The sequence below is a fragment of the Protopterus annectens genome, chromosome 6.part0, assembly GCF_019279795.1.
Source record: "Protopterus annectens isolate FY-2018-M chromosome 6.part0, PAN1.0, whole genome shotgun sequence".
Taxonomy (NCBI): domain Eukaryota; kingdom Metazoa; phylum Chordata; order Ceratodontiformes; family Protopteridae; genus Protopterus; species Protopterus annectens.
The window spans coordinates 1,178,333,492-1,178,350,061 of record NC_056737.1 but is presented as its reverse complement, the minus strand read 5'-3'; the positions used below and the strand labels follow the sequence as shown (position 1 = coordinate 1,178,350,061).

The 16,570-nt window shown below is 43.3% G+C and overlaps 1 protein-coding gene across 1 annotated transcript in view; it reads left to right on the top strand.

The window, feature by feature from the left end:
* Positions 1-16,570, top strand: part of LOC122804745 (ciliogenesis associated TTC17 interacting protein) — a 2,188,718-nt gene that overhangs the window by 1,251,591 nt on the left and 920,557 nt on the right. The window lies entirely within an intron of this gene.

The following is a 16,570-nucleotide window of genomic DNA, read 5'->3' as shown; positions in this document are numbered from 1 at the left end:
GCTTCCTCAAGGCCCAAATAGAGTTGGGGCTTCTGGCTTCCCCAACCCATCTGGCCAAGGGGGCTTTGCCCCTTCCAGTTAGCCATTCTCCTCTTCCAACCCTGGTGGTCTTGGAATCTTGGGACCCAGACTCCTGTGGTCAGATGCTGGTGAGGCTGAGTATTCCCCTTTTCTCAACCCCGTCAGGGTCCCTGGCCTGTTCTTTTCCTCCTCCCTCGGACCAGAGTGGGCCCCATGCTGGAGTGGTTGGCATCGACTCCATGGGGGCGAGATCGGTTACCATTCTTGTGACTGCTCCCTTCCCCTCGGGGCCTCTGCCTTTGACAGCTCCATACCGGTATCATCCAGGGGTCATGATGCTGTTTCGGGGCCCGTTCCTCCTCTCTGGGGGACTTCCCCCCCTCTGAGATGGGGGATGGGACCACTTCTACCCCCTTAGGTTTCTGGGTGTTAGAGAGAACCTTCTCCAGGGCAGGAATTTCATCTACCACTCCTCCAGGTCCATTCTTGGCTCTCACTACTTTAGCTTGTGAAGCCTCCCATCCTGTCCAGGGTCAGCCCTCTCGCTTGAGCCTTCAGGGGGTTTCCTCCCCTCAAGGAGTCCCTGTTTCTTCTCCCAGGAGCCCCCCACAGAGGAGGTACATCATACGAGAAAGTGCAAGAGGAGGCACTTGGACTCCCCTTTGGAGTCCCTCACTGAGGACATGGATCTTGATGAAGTGGACAGGTCCCCCAGATCTCTGCCCGATGATGTCTCTTTTGGGGACATCCTTGAAATCCTGAAACAGAAGGGCGGATGGTCTCCTCAACCCCCGTCTTTGGAGGAGTCCGTGTTTCTGAAGGCCTTCGAGACGGGCCCATCTACTTCCTGGGAACTCTCCCTGCTGAAAAGTTAGTGGATCTAATCACCAGCAAGGTTTGGAAGGAGTCCAACATTATGGAGCCAGCCCAAAGAGAGCAGACAAATTTCTCAGCCCACTTACAGACCATGCTTTCTGGAGCAAGGAAGTTCCAGTCTATGCCATTGCATTGGTCGCTGCCACTAAGAAGAAGCTGGCAGAGCAGAGTTCCATTGTCTATCCCCTGAGCAGGGAATCCCGAGTGAAGGACCATCTAGGGAAGCGAGAGTAAACCTCAGCTACCTTTGGACTGAGGGCAGTTAATTACTTGGCACACTTTACCCACCTCCAAAGGGATTTGGTACAAGAACTCTCCACTTCCCTTACAGTGTTATTGCTGGCAGAGGACTTCAAAAAGGTGTCTTCCAAGCTTTCAACCATGATGTCTCTAGCAAACTCCTCAATGAGGTTAATTTCCAATGCTGCAAAAGCTTTCTCTCGAGTGGCAGGTACTGACATAGCTATGAGGTGTTACAGTTGGTTACATTTATGTGGGTTTGTGGAGCGCTTCAAAGCACCCTTTACCAATGCTCCCTATGATGGTTCCACCCATTTTGGACCTTCCGTAAAGGACACTTTGACCTACAGCGAGTAGGAAGGGAAGACTGTCTACAGTCGGAATCGAGCTTTCTACGCCTCAGACGTCCTGCTGTAAAACCCAGCAAGGAACTAGGAAGATGTAGTTCTGGAAGTCACTGTCTCCCTTCTAGATTGCTCCTGATGACTTCTTCCAGAGGCAGGGGGAGAGGTTTCATTAGCTGATACTGCCCTAGAGGCTGCAAAATCAGGGCTCCAGGGAACCCTCTCTGAGCAGCCTTATCAGCACTCCTGAAGTGTTACCCAACTGCTCTGCCCTGGAGACAGTCGGGGGTTGCATTTCCCTTCACCCAGTAGCCTGGAAAAATATTAGCTCCGATCTGTGGGTGTTAAACAGTTTCAGGGGTTATTTCTTTCCCTGTTTGGAGGCCCCTCCCATAAGAAGTTACCTCCCCAACATTCCATCCAGTTAGAGGGAGTTGGCCTTCAAGGAAGTTCAACAGCCTCTTCAAAAAAGAGCCATCCAAGAGGTCCCAGCAGGATAAAGAGGATCTGGTACTTATTCTTGCTTCATTTTAGTGCCAAAAAACATGGGGGATCTGCATCCTGTTTGGAATCTCAGCGAGCTCAATCTATCAGTCAAAAAATCAAAAAGTTCAAGTTCCAGATGGTCACTCCTCAGTCCATTTTGCTTGTCTTACACAAGGACTATTGTATGTACTCAGTGAATCACCAGGACGCCTACTATCACATCAAGATAGACAGGCATTCCAGGAGACATCTTCACTTCTGGCTAGGAGCCATTCATTACCAGTTCAGAGCCCTACCCTTTGGTCTCACTACAGCCCCTTGGGTGTTTACCAAATATATGGCAGTGGTAGCAGATCATCTGTGGCTGCAGGGGTTTCAGGTCTTCCCATACCTCGATGATTGGCTCCTCACGGCACCTTCGAGGCATCAACTGCTTCAAGTAATCCATTATTTTGTTTCCCTCTTCGATCATTTGGGGATTACTGTCAACCTGTTAAAATTCAATCTGTTCCCCATACAACAGCTGATCTCACATCCTTATAGGCTTCCTCTTCCAAATCTTCAGACTCTTTATTTAATGGTATGGTTTCTCCAATTCCAGTGATCTTGAAACAGTCGAGGCTGGTGTCTCCCCATCAAATGTATTATTCTAGCTTCTCAGAAACCTTCTACCAGAAAGGTCTACAGTAGTAAGTGGAAACAGTTTTCAATCTGGGTTAAGAGCAGGAATCTGAATCTCTTTTTTTCTTCTGTTTCAGATATCCTTTTGTTTTTGTCCTCTCTTTTCTAAGCAAGAGCAAGCTTCTCTACTATTAAGCTCCAGTTGGCGGCAATTTCAAATTTTCATGAGAACAGTGAGCCTGTGTTTTCATCTAGGCTTTGCAAAGCGTTCATGAAAGAGGTTGTTCTGCTTAGACCACCTATTTAGGATCCCTCAACCTCCTTGAGACCTTGAGTCCATTTCAGCCTGCTAGTTCCTGTGATCTCAAGTTTTTGTCATAGAAAACAGCCTTCCTGGTTGCTATTACTTCTGCTAGGAGGGTTTCTGAACTGCAAAGCTCTTTCCATTGTTCCTCCTTAAATGTTTTTTTCACAAGGACAGAGTTTCTCTCAGGACGAATCCTTCTTTCTTGCCCAAGGTTGCTTCTGAATCCAATCTAAACCAATGTATCCAGTTGCCAGTGTTCCTCCCTAACTATTCAAACATGGGAGAGTATATCCTGCATACTTTGGATGTACACAGGCAATTGCGGTGTTCTATTTACACAGGACCAAAGCATTTTGCAAGTCCTAGCAACTCTTTGTCTTTTTCCTCGAACAGGCATGGTCTTCCAGTTTCTAAGGTAACGATTTTTAAATGGATCTCTAACTTCACTTCCTCACTCTATGACAATAGACATCTTGAGGTTCTGGGAAGAATCAGGACTCATTCTACGAGGTCTGTGGCTACTTCCTCAGCTTTTTGGGGCAGACTTTCTATTGATGACATTTGTGCAGCTACTACTTGATCTAATCCTCACACCATTATATCTCATTACAAGCTGGATTTGATTTCTAGGAACAGGGCTTCCTTTGGTTCCACCATGCTGCAGCATGTCCTTCCTTCAGGCCTCCCAGGATAAATGGCAGCTGGGGGCTCTGACCCTATTGTGATGAATAATGACATGGATAACATATAACGAGTTTTGTACTTACCATAACTTGGCATCTGTGTTATCCTATGTTATTATTCATCACATCCCCCCCCCCCCCGCCATCCCCCTACTTTGTTGGATTTTGGAGGAGGTTGGAGGAGGTTGGAGTTTTTTCTTTGGGTACCGGACTCTTTCCTTCCCGTTTTTTGCAGGAGTAGCCTTAGGAATAGATTAGCAAACTTGAACTGAGGGTTAGAGGTTAGCAGGGCATTATAGGAGAGGGAGGAGCTAGAGCTTTGGATCCATCTGTTGTTTGTTGCCATCTCGGATCCTAGACCCTATAGTGATGAATAATGACATAGGATAACACAGATGCCAAGTTATGGTAAGTATGTAACTCTTTATAAGGCTGTGTCTTACTGTATGGAAGTGCTTAACTGATTTGTCTTTTTCCAGATTGCAGAGCATAACCATCATGCTCCAGGCACTACAAACATGTTATCACTGCCATTAATCTGGCCCCAGTATTAGAATACTTATGTGTGAGCCCACTGTGTGATATAAGAAATACTGCAGATTTACAGAATGAGTTAATTGTGTTTCCTAATTCCACAGTAGAAGGAATTTCAACTATCACCCAAACACAGCCTCACATATTTATCTACTCGTATGTTTTGGGTTAGAATATTGCATCTCACTGTTTTTTCCTATCTCTTATATGCTGCTTAGTTTTTCTTTTCAGTGTCAGTCAATTTTTGATGTATTTTAGTAGTATAATTAGGGTCTGTTAGTTGTATCAGTAAGGAGAGACATACGTTATGTTGTCCTATTCTCACCTTCATTTTTACTTGGATGGGTTCGGAGCCGATCCACGGCTTCGACTCACCTGAATACACAGCTGGAAGTCTCAAACTTAGCTCGTGGTAAGGTAGGCATCCCATGATGCAGTGGTGCAACTCTCCAGATCTCGTTTGCCACTTTACGGGGTTGGATGTTCTCTTCTTGGCCGTGACTAAGTTTTTTTGTATTTTTACTAGCTTAAACTTTTAGGATTCATACATTAGTTAGTGTTTTGTGTGCTTAGATAGTTAGATTTGGCATGTAGCTTAGTTATCTCCCTCTGCTGTTGTGTGCTGTTTGGCAATCATTATTTTCGCAGGCCTGCATTTGTATCCCATAGTTAATTACTGTAGTGGTGCCTTATTAGGATACCTGTACTGTTGTGTGTTTTTTTGTCTATACTCTTAGTTAGCAAGTTTGTTCTTAGCTCATTTAAATTAGAGAGCTAACTGCCCTTTTTAGTTAAAGGGCTTGTAGTGTTAGTGTGTTCTATCTTTTGTATCTAGGTCCATTTAAGTTAGAGGCCCTAGTGCTCATTTTGAGTCAGAGCAAGTTAATTTCTAATTATATTTCTAAATATATTTCTTAGATGTGCAGTGTTTGTTAGGTTAGTGTCTGTTTATATGTCTGCAGTGTACTGAGTTTATTTGCTATTTGTAATCCTTTTGGGACCTTCTTTCCTTCTGAACATGTCTAAAGACACCAGGGAGAAAGAGCATAAGCCTTCGGGCTTTAAAAAAATGTCAGAAATGTACCCAGAAAATGTCAATTACAGACTGACATGTCATTTGTGTATATTGTCTAGGAGCTATACATCTACAGGAGAATTGCACTTTCTGCTACTCCTTTAGTGCATGTGTGTTACAGGAGAGGAGAAACAAACTGATTGTTAAGGGGCTCTTGAAACCAACCTTTGAGGCAGCTGTGCAGAGTGCTTCTTCTTCTTCATCCTCTTCTTCTATGACAGACAAACCATCTAAAAGGCCATCTCCTGTCTCTTCGTCTCAGTCTGAGCCCCCAGACAATTTGTAAAAAAGTTCCAAGCCATCTATCTCCTCGGCTCCACAGGCCTCAGAACCAACGGAGGTCATCATTGTTGACAAGCCTGGTTCTTCGGCCCCAAGGTATTCAGAGTTGCAAGATACCGTTTCTCAGAGCTGGTCCATTGATATTCCACTGGTATCCCCTACCTTGAGATCTCCCATTTTGAAGAGATCTCATTCACCATCTCTATCCTCCAGGTCCACTAGGAGCCTGTCTGATGACGTGGAGTGGGTGCTGCACAGACTCTTGAAGTAGCTGGCACTAGCTAAATTGTTCTCGGTTCCAACCCATCAGGTCTCAGAGCCTTCCAAGACTCTTGCATCCACTGTTGTTCCTCCTCCAAGCCAAGCTGGATCTTCAAAGCTGGAGTGCCTGGTACCTCTTACTGTAGAACCATCAGTTCCGGGACCCCCCTTTGGATATTACGGAACTGATATCTTCTCAGTCGCCCTCAGTGCCGTCCGGGGTGTCTGCTAGACGAGGTTCTCCGGTCGGGGACACTTGGACCCGAACTTCTTCGGTTACGAGCCTACCCCTCGGTGCATCGGCTTGGGTGAGCTCAGCTCCTACATGAGCCTTGGAGCTGGTCTCTCTGGGGCCGGGGGTGTCTGCTTTCTCCTCAGAGCCAGAGATATCCTTAGAACTGGTGGGATCTGCTTTCGAGCTAATGAGGAGTGTGCTGTTCCCCTCTACAGCTCTACATAGGGATACTGGCATTCGCCCCCCCCCCCCAAGGCACCGGCTACTGTCTCGGCACCACCCCGTCCACAGGACAACAGAGATTCAGAGCCTCAGGAAACCCCATTGGGTGAACCCCTCTCTTCTGAGGCCTCCCCAGAATACCCTTCTGAGGAGCCCCTTCGAAAGAGGACATGCAAGAGGAAGCATATAAACTCCCCTGATGAGTCCGTCACCTCAGGTATTGACCTTGAGGAGTCAGAAGGTCACCATGGTCGTCCTATGAAAATATCTCATTTACAGATATCCTGGAGATCCTAAAGCAGAGAGGCGGCTGGAAAACCATCACCCCTTCTGATGAAGAGTCAGTGTACCTGAAGACCTTTGGATCTCAACCTTCAGCCTCCTGGGTGTCTCCACCTTTTGATGAACTAATGGACTTGGTCAGTCAAAAGGCATGGGAGTTACCTGACACTATGGAACCAGTCCCTCTGAGGCCAAAAATGTTTTTGTCAGCCCCTGCTGGAAAAGATTTTCTCACAAAAGGTATGGAATGGTGGCAGCAGCAGCCACCAAGAAGGAACTTTCTGAGACATCCTCATCTGTTCATCCTCCGAACAAAGATTCTCGAATGATAGACAGATACATGAAGTGTGTCTATGTCAGCTGAACTATCTCACAAGCTTTACAAGGCTGCAAAGAGATCTCCTGAAAGAGCTAGGCGATACTCTACAAGGTTCATTAGCTGCAGGGGTGAATGAGAAAGTCTTCTCCCAGCTATCCACCTTAAATTCTATCGTCAACTCCTCCATGAGACTGATATCTTATGCAGCGGATGGAGTGAGTAGGGCAGCGGGTTCAAGAGTTTTCTTGAGGAGATGCTCCTGGATGTGCTTGCGTGATTTTATGGAACCTTTTAAGTCTACCTTTACTAATGCCCCTTTTGATGGTTCCTCACTTTTTGGATCCAAAGTAAAAGACACACTCACCAGATGCGAGCAGGAAGGGAAAACTCTCTCTGCCGTTGGAATATGTTTTTCTGTACCTTCAAGACCTTACAATAAAGGTCAGAAGAGTGGAAAAAATGTGGTTCAAAAGATCCCAGGGGGCTTTCCAAGATGCACGAGGTGAATCCTTCCCCAGGGGCAGAGGAGGAGGCAACAATGATAGACGTCATCCTAGAGGCAGAGGGGGTCCGCAAAACCAGGGTGACCGTGATTCCTGTTGCGGACATCCCTATCAGCGCTCTTGAAAGGAGGCCTGCCTGCTCTACTTTACTTTGGAGGCAGTCGGGCAACATTTGTCTTTGTACCCAGAAGCCTGGCAAAGTATCACAAAAGACAAGTGGGTACAAACCATAATATCCAGAGGATATTTCATTCCGTTTTGCCACCCTATCCCCCAAATCAGAACAATCCCAGATGTTCCACCCAATCTAAGGGAGCAAGCCACTATAGAAATCCAAAAGTTGCTGGACAAAAGAGTCATCCAAGAAGTCCCCACAGACCAAACAGGATTCGGAACTAACTCAAGATTCTTTTTGGTGACAAAAAGAACAGGGGACTGGAGACCCATATTGGATCTCAGCAAGTTAAACAAATCTGTCAAAAGTTCCAAATGGTGACACTGCAGTCAATACTTCCCTTCTTAGGGAAAGATTTTTGGATGTGCTCAATAAACTTCCAAGATGCGTACTACTACATAAAAATGGACAGAGCATCAGTAAGTCACGCTTCCGTCTGGGAGCCAGTCATCATCAGTTCCAAGCTCTGCCCTTTGGTCTCACTACAGCCCCCAGAGTGTTCACCAAATGCATGGCAGTAGTAACAGCTCACTTGAGACGTCTTGGATTCCAAGTGTTTCCATATCTGGACGACTGGCTCCTAACTGCCACCACCAAGCATCTACTCCAACAGGCCAGGGATGTGACATTGGAAATCTGTGCTCAGGCATAACAGTCAATTTACAAAAATCTGTCTTGTTGCCCTGTCAACATATTACCCTCATAGGTGCAAACCTAGTCAATGTTTCCATGATGGCATGTCTTCCAGCAAACAGAATTTCAGCCCTCACACTGCAAATTTTTCAGCTTCTTCCAAAGGACAAGGTAAAAGCAAAGGTAGTTCTGAAACTTCTATGGACAATGGCTTCAACCATAACACTAGTTCCTCTTGCAGGATGCATATGAGAATCCTTCAATGGCTCCTATTCTCCCAATGGTCACTTCAAGGACTTCCTATGTCCCACCTGATCAGAATAACGGAGTCTTGCAAAAAGGACCTACTGTTGTAGATTCAGTCCAACCATGTGACTATCGGGAGACCCTTTATTCCACAACAACCTGTTGCTACAGTGACCATGGACGCTTCCCAGATAGGGTGGGGGGCATTACCTGGGAATGATGGTCCAAGGTATACAGCAAGACCACGAGGTCCACTTGCACATCAGTGTTCTAGAGATGAGAGCAGTGCTTCTGGAGTTGCAAGCACTCCATGACACTCTTCCACTGGGGATGATTGCAATACAGTCAGACAATATGTCAGTGGTTTGGTACATAAACAAGTAGGAACCAGATCATACCCACTTTGTCATGAGGCTCTGAGAATTTACACTTTGTAGTAGCAACACACATCCCGGGGAAATCCAACGTGATAGCCGACAAGTTCAGCAGGGCAATTTTAATGCCTCACGAGTGGTCTCTGAACCAGAACATAACGTAAAAGATTTTCCGGAGAGGGGTTCAGCCTTGCTGTGATCTTTTTGCCACTCCCATGAATGACAAGTGCAGCAGCTACCTTGCCCTAATTCCCCCGCCAGGGGAGACACCGAGAGACGCACTTGTACATGATGGGCCCTCGGGACTTCTTTATGCCTTTCCCTCATTTCCCTTCATACCCAAAGTCATCCAAAAAGCAAAATCCTTGGGAAGCAGGATGATTCTCATTGCCCCATATTGGCCTTGGCATATTTGGTTCCCCTTCCTCTGGCCTCATCTTCAGGAGAAGCCGTGGGCTCTGGACCCAATTACAGACCTTCTGACACATGTCAGGAGCACTTCATCCCTCTCTCCACACCCTCAACTTGACAGCATGGCTGCTCCACCTCCCAATTTAATCAGGCTTCAAAATTTCACTCCAGCAGTCAAACACATATTGATGTCCTCTCAAAGTTTCTACTAGAAATCTTTATACTAGCAAGTGGAAAAGATTTTCTCATTGGGCCCAAAACAGAAACATTGACCCTTTTTCTGTGCCTATTCAGTCCATTTTAGAAGTTCTGGCAGAACTCTTCCAGCAAGGCTCGGCTGCAGCAATTATTAGAGTCCAGCTGGCTGCAATTTTGAATTTCCACATTGGTGACCATTCTCCTAACCTAATGTCACACAGGTTGTATAAAGCATTTTTAAAAGGCACTTTCTTATTGAGACCTCCTTTTAAGGAACCACTTTCTCCTTGGGATTTCAATTTTGTCCTATGTCAACTGACATTGCCACAGTTCGAGCCTTTTTCATCTTGTGACCTCAGATTTCTTTCCTGGAAGATTATTTTTCTAGTAGCGGCAACATCTGCCAAAAGAGTCTGAGTTGCAAGCATTGTCCATCAGACCTCCATATCTGATCTTTCATAAGGATAGGATATCCCTATGAACTAAATCATCCTTTATACCCAAGGATTGCTCTCAATCCAATATCAATCAATCCATTGAGCTCCTGGTGTTTTTCCCCAAGCATAGCAACAAGGCAGAGTATAAACTCCACCAACTGGATGTGCATAGACAGCTCATATTCTGTTTGCATAGAACTAAAGATTTCAGGAAATCTGATCAATTATTCATCTCCTTCTATGAGGCAAAAAAGGGTATGCCAGTGTCTAGTCACCCTCTCAAGTTGTATCACCTTTATCTGTACCTCTAGAAATAGAAAGTTACCATTTAGAATTCGAGGTCACTCAACCAGAGCATTAGTTACATCCTCTTTTCTGGCCAGAATGTCTATGGACAGTATTTGTGCTGCAGCTGTGTGGGCCAATCCTCATACGTTTATCACTCATTACAAAGTGGATTTGGCCTCAAGGGACAGGGCCTCCCCTTTGGTTCCACTGTGCTCAAAGGTGTACTCTCGTGAGCCACCTGGAAAAAGGTGCTAGGGACACTGCCCCATCCAAGTAAGAATGAATAGAGAGATGGACAACAAACATGGAAAGTTATGGTGAGTACATAACTTCTTTGTTTGTTTATTTGGTATCTGGTATTTGAAAACCGTGTTTGTTATCCAACGTCAGTTTCAATTGGTATTAGTTAGCAGAAACATACCTGCTATTAGTAAGGAGAAACATACACTTATTTTGGTATCCGAAAAGCAGAAACCGTGTTTGTTGCAAACTCTAACCTGCATCTCACCTAACTACACTTCTAACTGGTTTTGTAAGAAGAAGTGTACAGTTGTTTATTTGGTATTTGAAAAGCAGAAAAACAGCATTTGTTACACATTCCAACCAGTATCTTACCTAACTATGATGCTACTTTAACCGCTTAGACTTAGTACGTTGTTAAATTTGTCTATTATGATCTGCCTAGACACTGTTTCCTATTCTTTGTGATTCTTTACTCTTCCCTGGACATTTATCTATGTACCTACTTACTGTACCATTCCTTTCCCCCACTCTCTGTCTTCTGATAATCCTTCCATCACTATCTAATATCCTCTACTCTCTCCCAGTTTGTCTCCATTTCTCCTAAAACTGTACTATCCACTTTCTGCTCACACTCTTGTCTATTTTTTCTCTTTAAAGTTTGCTCGGGCCATACACAAGCCTCGGGATCACCCCCCCCCCACCTTCAATTCGGAAGCAAAGTTTCAGCAAAAGCTCAAATCACCCCTGGGAAATCTCAACTTTTGTACACAAGCCTTATTTTACAATTAATCATTAGGTGAATGTCATTGAATTGTTTTTAACACTTTTCTCTTACTTTGTGACTATCATTGTGAGGTGAGCACAGCTGCTTTGAGCTCCATTCAGCTTCCAACTTGGAAGAGCTTTAATCAAGTTGGCCACTACGTAGCAACATACTCTACTAATTATACAAGATCCTTATTCCCTCTGCATGTAAACAGGTGAGCTCCAGAGTCCAATATTAAAACTATTCCAAAACAAAACTTTAGTTCAGTCCCAATTCCCTTACCTCTACTCATCCTTAATCAGCCTGCTAGCAACATTTGCTAATAGACAAACAGCTAATGATTGTTTTTTGAGCCTTCTCGCGCCTCGGGTGTAGCTCCCCTCCATTCGCCCTCACTATGCTCAAGGCTCACTTCACTCTTTATCCACCCCCATTCCCACCCACCCCTCATACCATTTCCTTTATACCTAACTGTTAACACGCACTCTGCACCCTACTTCCCCTTCCTGTTCTCCACACAAACCATAACTATCCCCTCTCCCACACTACACTTGAAAACTATTACTTCTCCTTCCACTAGCCACATTGCACCTACCCCCGCCCACTCAAACATCACCTAAGCAACACACACTCACATACCTACTTGCAAAATAAACCTACTACTAACTCCCCAATCACCAACCTACTACTAACTCCCCAATCACCAATTTCAGCACTCTAGCATTCAATACTCTTACCCATTATGCCTTTCTCTAATACCCTTTTTCTTGTACTACCCCTATTAGTCCTCCTTCACACTCTCACCTCACTTAATATCCATTTATCCCCTATTCTCAAAATTCCTACAATACTTCATACTAGGGATACCTCATCTCCTTATCATTCATTTGCTATTTTCACTTCTTCATTTGCTATTTTCACTTCTATCTTTTCTACTGAAACTCTTCCTAAAATCAAAATTCCTCCCACCTACACCACATTCCCCAAGAATAAAGCAAAATATTTTATCTTTAACTTATGCAAATATAACTGCCGCTACTACCCTAATGTTCTTTTACTTCCAGGAGATATTCATCTCAATCCAGGTCTCACTCAACACAACTCCACCTATAACTATAGTCCCACTAACCTATACGCCTTTGCCCCACCCAAAACAAACAAATCTCATTTTACTCAAACACTAGAAGTATATTAAACAAGGTTAGTGAACTTCATGCTTGGATCTCAAGCCACACCCCTGATGTCATCACCCTAACAGAAACTTGGCTAAAACCCCAACACCACAACAAAGACTTTCTCCCTTCTGGCTATAGTACACTGCGCCTTGACCGCCAAAAGAAAAAGGGTGGTGGAGTTGCCATTGTTTACTGTAACCCCCTTACTCTGACAACTCCTAATAAAACTATCCCGTCCTTTTCTCCTGCTGAAATACTGACAGACAACTTTGTACTTAACACCCATACCACCATCACAATAGTAGCAATCTACATTCCCCCAGGGGATAATGTACCCCTGCTGGGACAGCCAACCTTGTACTTACCACGCATACCACCATCACAATAGTAACAATCTACATTCCCCCGGGGTATAGCATACCCCTGCTGGAAAACATTCTCTCTCTCAACATATTCCTAATGAAACCATCATTCTTGGTGATGTCAATATTAATTGGTTAACTCTCTGTACCCCAAATTCTTCCTTACACATTAACTTGTACGGCATTACTCAACTCATCACTGATGCCACCCATACCAACAACTCTCATACACACAGCACCCTTATGGATTAGATTCTAGTCTCTCATCCCTCTAAATATCACAATCCTGAAACCCTTTACAACACACTAAATGATCACTCCCCAATAAAAGTACTTAGATATATCCCTCACTTTACTAAACAGCATAGATTTATTACATGCTGAAAGCTTACTAACTTCCAACCAGACACCTTTAAATCTCTTCTCTCTAAAGTTAACTGGGATTTCCTTCCCCAACTTCCCCTTGATGATGCTGTCCTGTCTTTCAACTCCACCCTTCTCAGTATTCTTGACTCACTTGTCTCACTTTACACAGTCCACATTAAGTCTAATACATCTCCACGGCTATCAAATACCACCTGCATCCTAATGAAAAAGAGAGACAGAGCATGGAAAACATAGACCAAAACAAAGCTCCCTGCAGACTTGCTAAAATACAAAGAACTTAGAAATCAGACCAAAAAGTGTATCAATAAAGATGAGACACTTCTACTATAATCTACCCTCAGCCTTGAAATCTAACCCCCAAAAAATTTGGAACTCATACCACATCCTGGTGGTCCCTCCTCCCCCAATCCTTGTCCTGATAAGATTTCCAAAGATACTGCCTCCACCTTCAACACATGACTCTGTATCCAAACTATTTAACCCCAATGCCAACTCGTCTACCTTTAATAATATTTCAAACCACTCTCTATCAAATCCCTCTATACTCTCATCAAATTATTTTCCTCTCAAGCCTGTACCCACTAGCTACATCAAATCCCTACTTTCTAAACTCAAACCTTGCTCAGCTTCTACCAACATTCCTTCCCTTTTCCTTCAGTTAGCTGCTGACTCTCTTGCTCTTCCTGTATCTATCTTAATCAGTCGCTCCATTTCAGAGTCCAAAGTCCCTTCCATATGGAAACAATTCTTCACTCTACCAATACATAAAAGAGGTAACTCCTCAGACAGCAGTAATTTTAGGCCAACTGCCATCCTTTTCTAACGTTCTAGAAAAATGCATACATAAACATGTTATGCACTACCTCTCTGAAAATCTGCTCACATCTACTCAACATGGCTTTAGACCAAAGCATAGTACGACTACTGCCCTACTATCATTCCTTAATATTATATCCTTTGCCAGAGATAACAAACTTGTCTCCTGCCTATTCTTAGATCTCTCTGAAGCTTTCAACACAGTCTCTCACCCTCTCCTTCTGCACAAACTAACCAACCTTAACTTTTCCCCTGCTACTTTTGCATGGTTTTCCAGCTACCTCACTGACAGATTTCAAGCAGTGAAGTCGCAATCTGCACTCTCCTCTCCTCTCCCAGTTAAAATGGGTGTCCCTCAGGGTTCCATCCTTGGTCCACTGCATTTCAACATCTTCACTAATCTTCTTTATTCTTCCTGTCCTCAGTCATCACTGGTCCAATACGCTGATGACTCTGCTGTCATCACTATTGCTGACTCTCCCTCCGAACTCATCTCTACAACACAGATGTCCTTTAACTCACTAGAAAACTGGCTCTCTGATAACCAGCTTATCCTTAACCCAAAAAAAAAAAAACTAAGCTACTGCTTTTTCTTCCTAAAAACTACAACCACATTAAATCCACTTTCACAATCCTGTTCCTCAATAACACACACATGGAGGTGGAAACTAGCACGAAACTCCTTGGTGTCATCATTGACGACCAACTTAAATTCGATCTACACATTAACTGTATCAAGAAAACTAGGGCTCCTCTACCATAACAAAAAGTTTCTCACCAGTGCAGCTAAAGTAACTCTCTCTTATGCCTACCTCCTACCCAGTCTATTATATGGCCGTCAAATTCTTACTTGCCTCAACTCCACACTCTTGCCAAACTTGAATCTGCCTACAATATAGCCAGATTTGCAGCCCATCAAACTTACAAGTCACATCACTAACTATCACTCAGACACCTTAACTGGCTTGAACTACCTCACCAGTTTCTCCCTCAACTCCAGATCATCCACTCCATCCTTTATCAGCCTTCTTACTGTCCTCCTATCATCTGTCATCTCCCAGTATTCACCTGCTAGATCTCTCCAGAGCTCTAACCTAGATCTGCTACAAATCCACAAACCTAAAACTAAGAAAAGATGTATTCTGTATTGCTATAATCCTTCCAAGGTATGGAACAAACTCCCACTAGAGATCAGGTCACTCAAGCAACTTAGTCAATTCAAGCTAGCCATTAAAGAATACCTGTTATGTCAATGGACCTGCCTCTGTACCCCCCCAAACAGCTTATCAACCCTAACTGTACACCTCTAACTGGTCCCAACCTATATAACTTTCTCTAACTCTCTAGACCTTGTCTCACATTAACTTCTCTATCCTAAGCACACTACACTCATTCTTATCTGCATAATGTAAGATTTTACGTCTGGTAACAAAACTATTGTTATTCTTTCTGAATGATGTAGGATTCTAAATCTGACCGACATAATGATTAGTTTACTGTAGTAAATCCTTGTTTTTCATACATATGTTGCTTTGAACATTTTATGTAAACCAGTTGTCGATTGTTTACTTATTTTTGTAAATGATAATCTGTATAACATGTGGAGCTTTTCTCCTTGGGCCTCTGCTGAAAAAGGGCTACTTAGCTCAGTTGGACAAACCCAATCAACAAATGTAAAATAAATAAATAAATACTTATAAATATTTATTTTAGTTTAGACAAATTCATCTTTATCTACGTTTTGATAAAATTAATAACAGGAATTTTGAAACAAATGAATGTTTTACTTGCAAAAGTGAAAGAGTTATATATGCTATTAAATGCACATGTAACAAATTTTATATAGGTGAAACCAAAAGACAATTCTCTTGTAGGATTAAAGAACACATAAGGGATGTTAGGAATAATAAAATAACTAGCCCTGTAGCCACACATTTTAATGAAATACACAATGGCAGTTTGGATGGTTTTGAGACAACAATTTTGGATAAGGTAGTTTGTAATAAATTTATAGGTGATGAACAAGTGAAACAGATACTAAGAAAGAAAGAAGCATTCTTAATATTGAAATTCAATACTATGTGCCCTAGGGGACTTAATCAAGAATGCTTCTGGAGAAGTTTTGTGTAAATATGTAAATAGGTATGTGTTTTTTTAAGAAGTTGGATTGAAAAGTGTATAATTTATGTAATTAATTAATTATGTCATTAATCAATTCATGATTTGCTATATATAGTTTGAGTGGTTTTTAAAAAAAGTGTACTCTGTTAAAGACTGTTGGTCGAGGCGCTAGAGTTTTATTTCATCACTGTTTTTCCAAATAAATTCCTTCTGAGGAGTTGCTGGCTTGCTGTTTGTGGTTCTTCATCAAATTCATCTTTAGTGACTAGATGCCTGTAATAATAATAATAGTACCCATTTGTTATTTGTTAATCAGGTGCATCCAATGGACACTCACTCCCTATTCTGGGCTGGCCCAGGAGCAAAGTCTGATAAAGTGACTTGATCAAGGTCACACTGTAGGTAAAATGAGGGCTGATGAAACCAAACCTTGTAGCACAGGAGCCACTGCTCACAGTCTTAACCCTCTGCAGCAACTGCCAGATCTCTTTTTTTCTCTTCTGTGTGGCTAGCTGCAGTGTGTTATTCCTTTATTTTTTTCATCCTACTGTAAACAAAATTTAATTTGTGTGTATTGTTTTGGATGGACAGTGTTGTTCGTGGTGGGGTCTGTGTATTTTCTTTGTGCAGTGTGTGAAATGAATGTT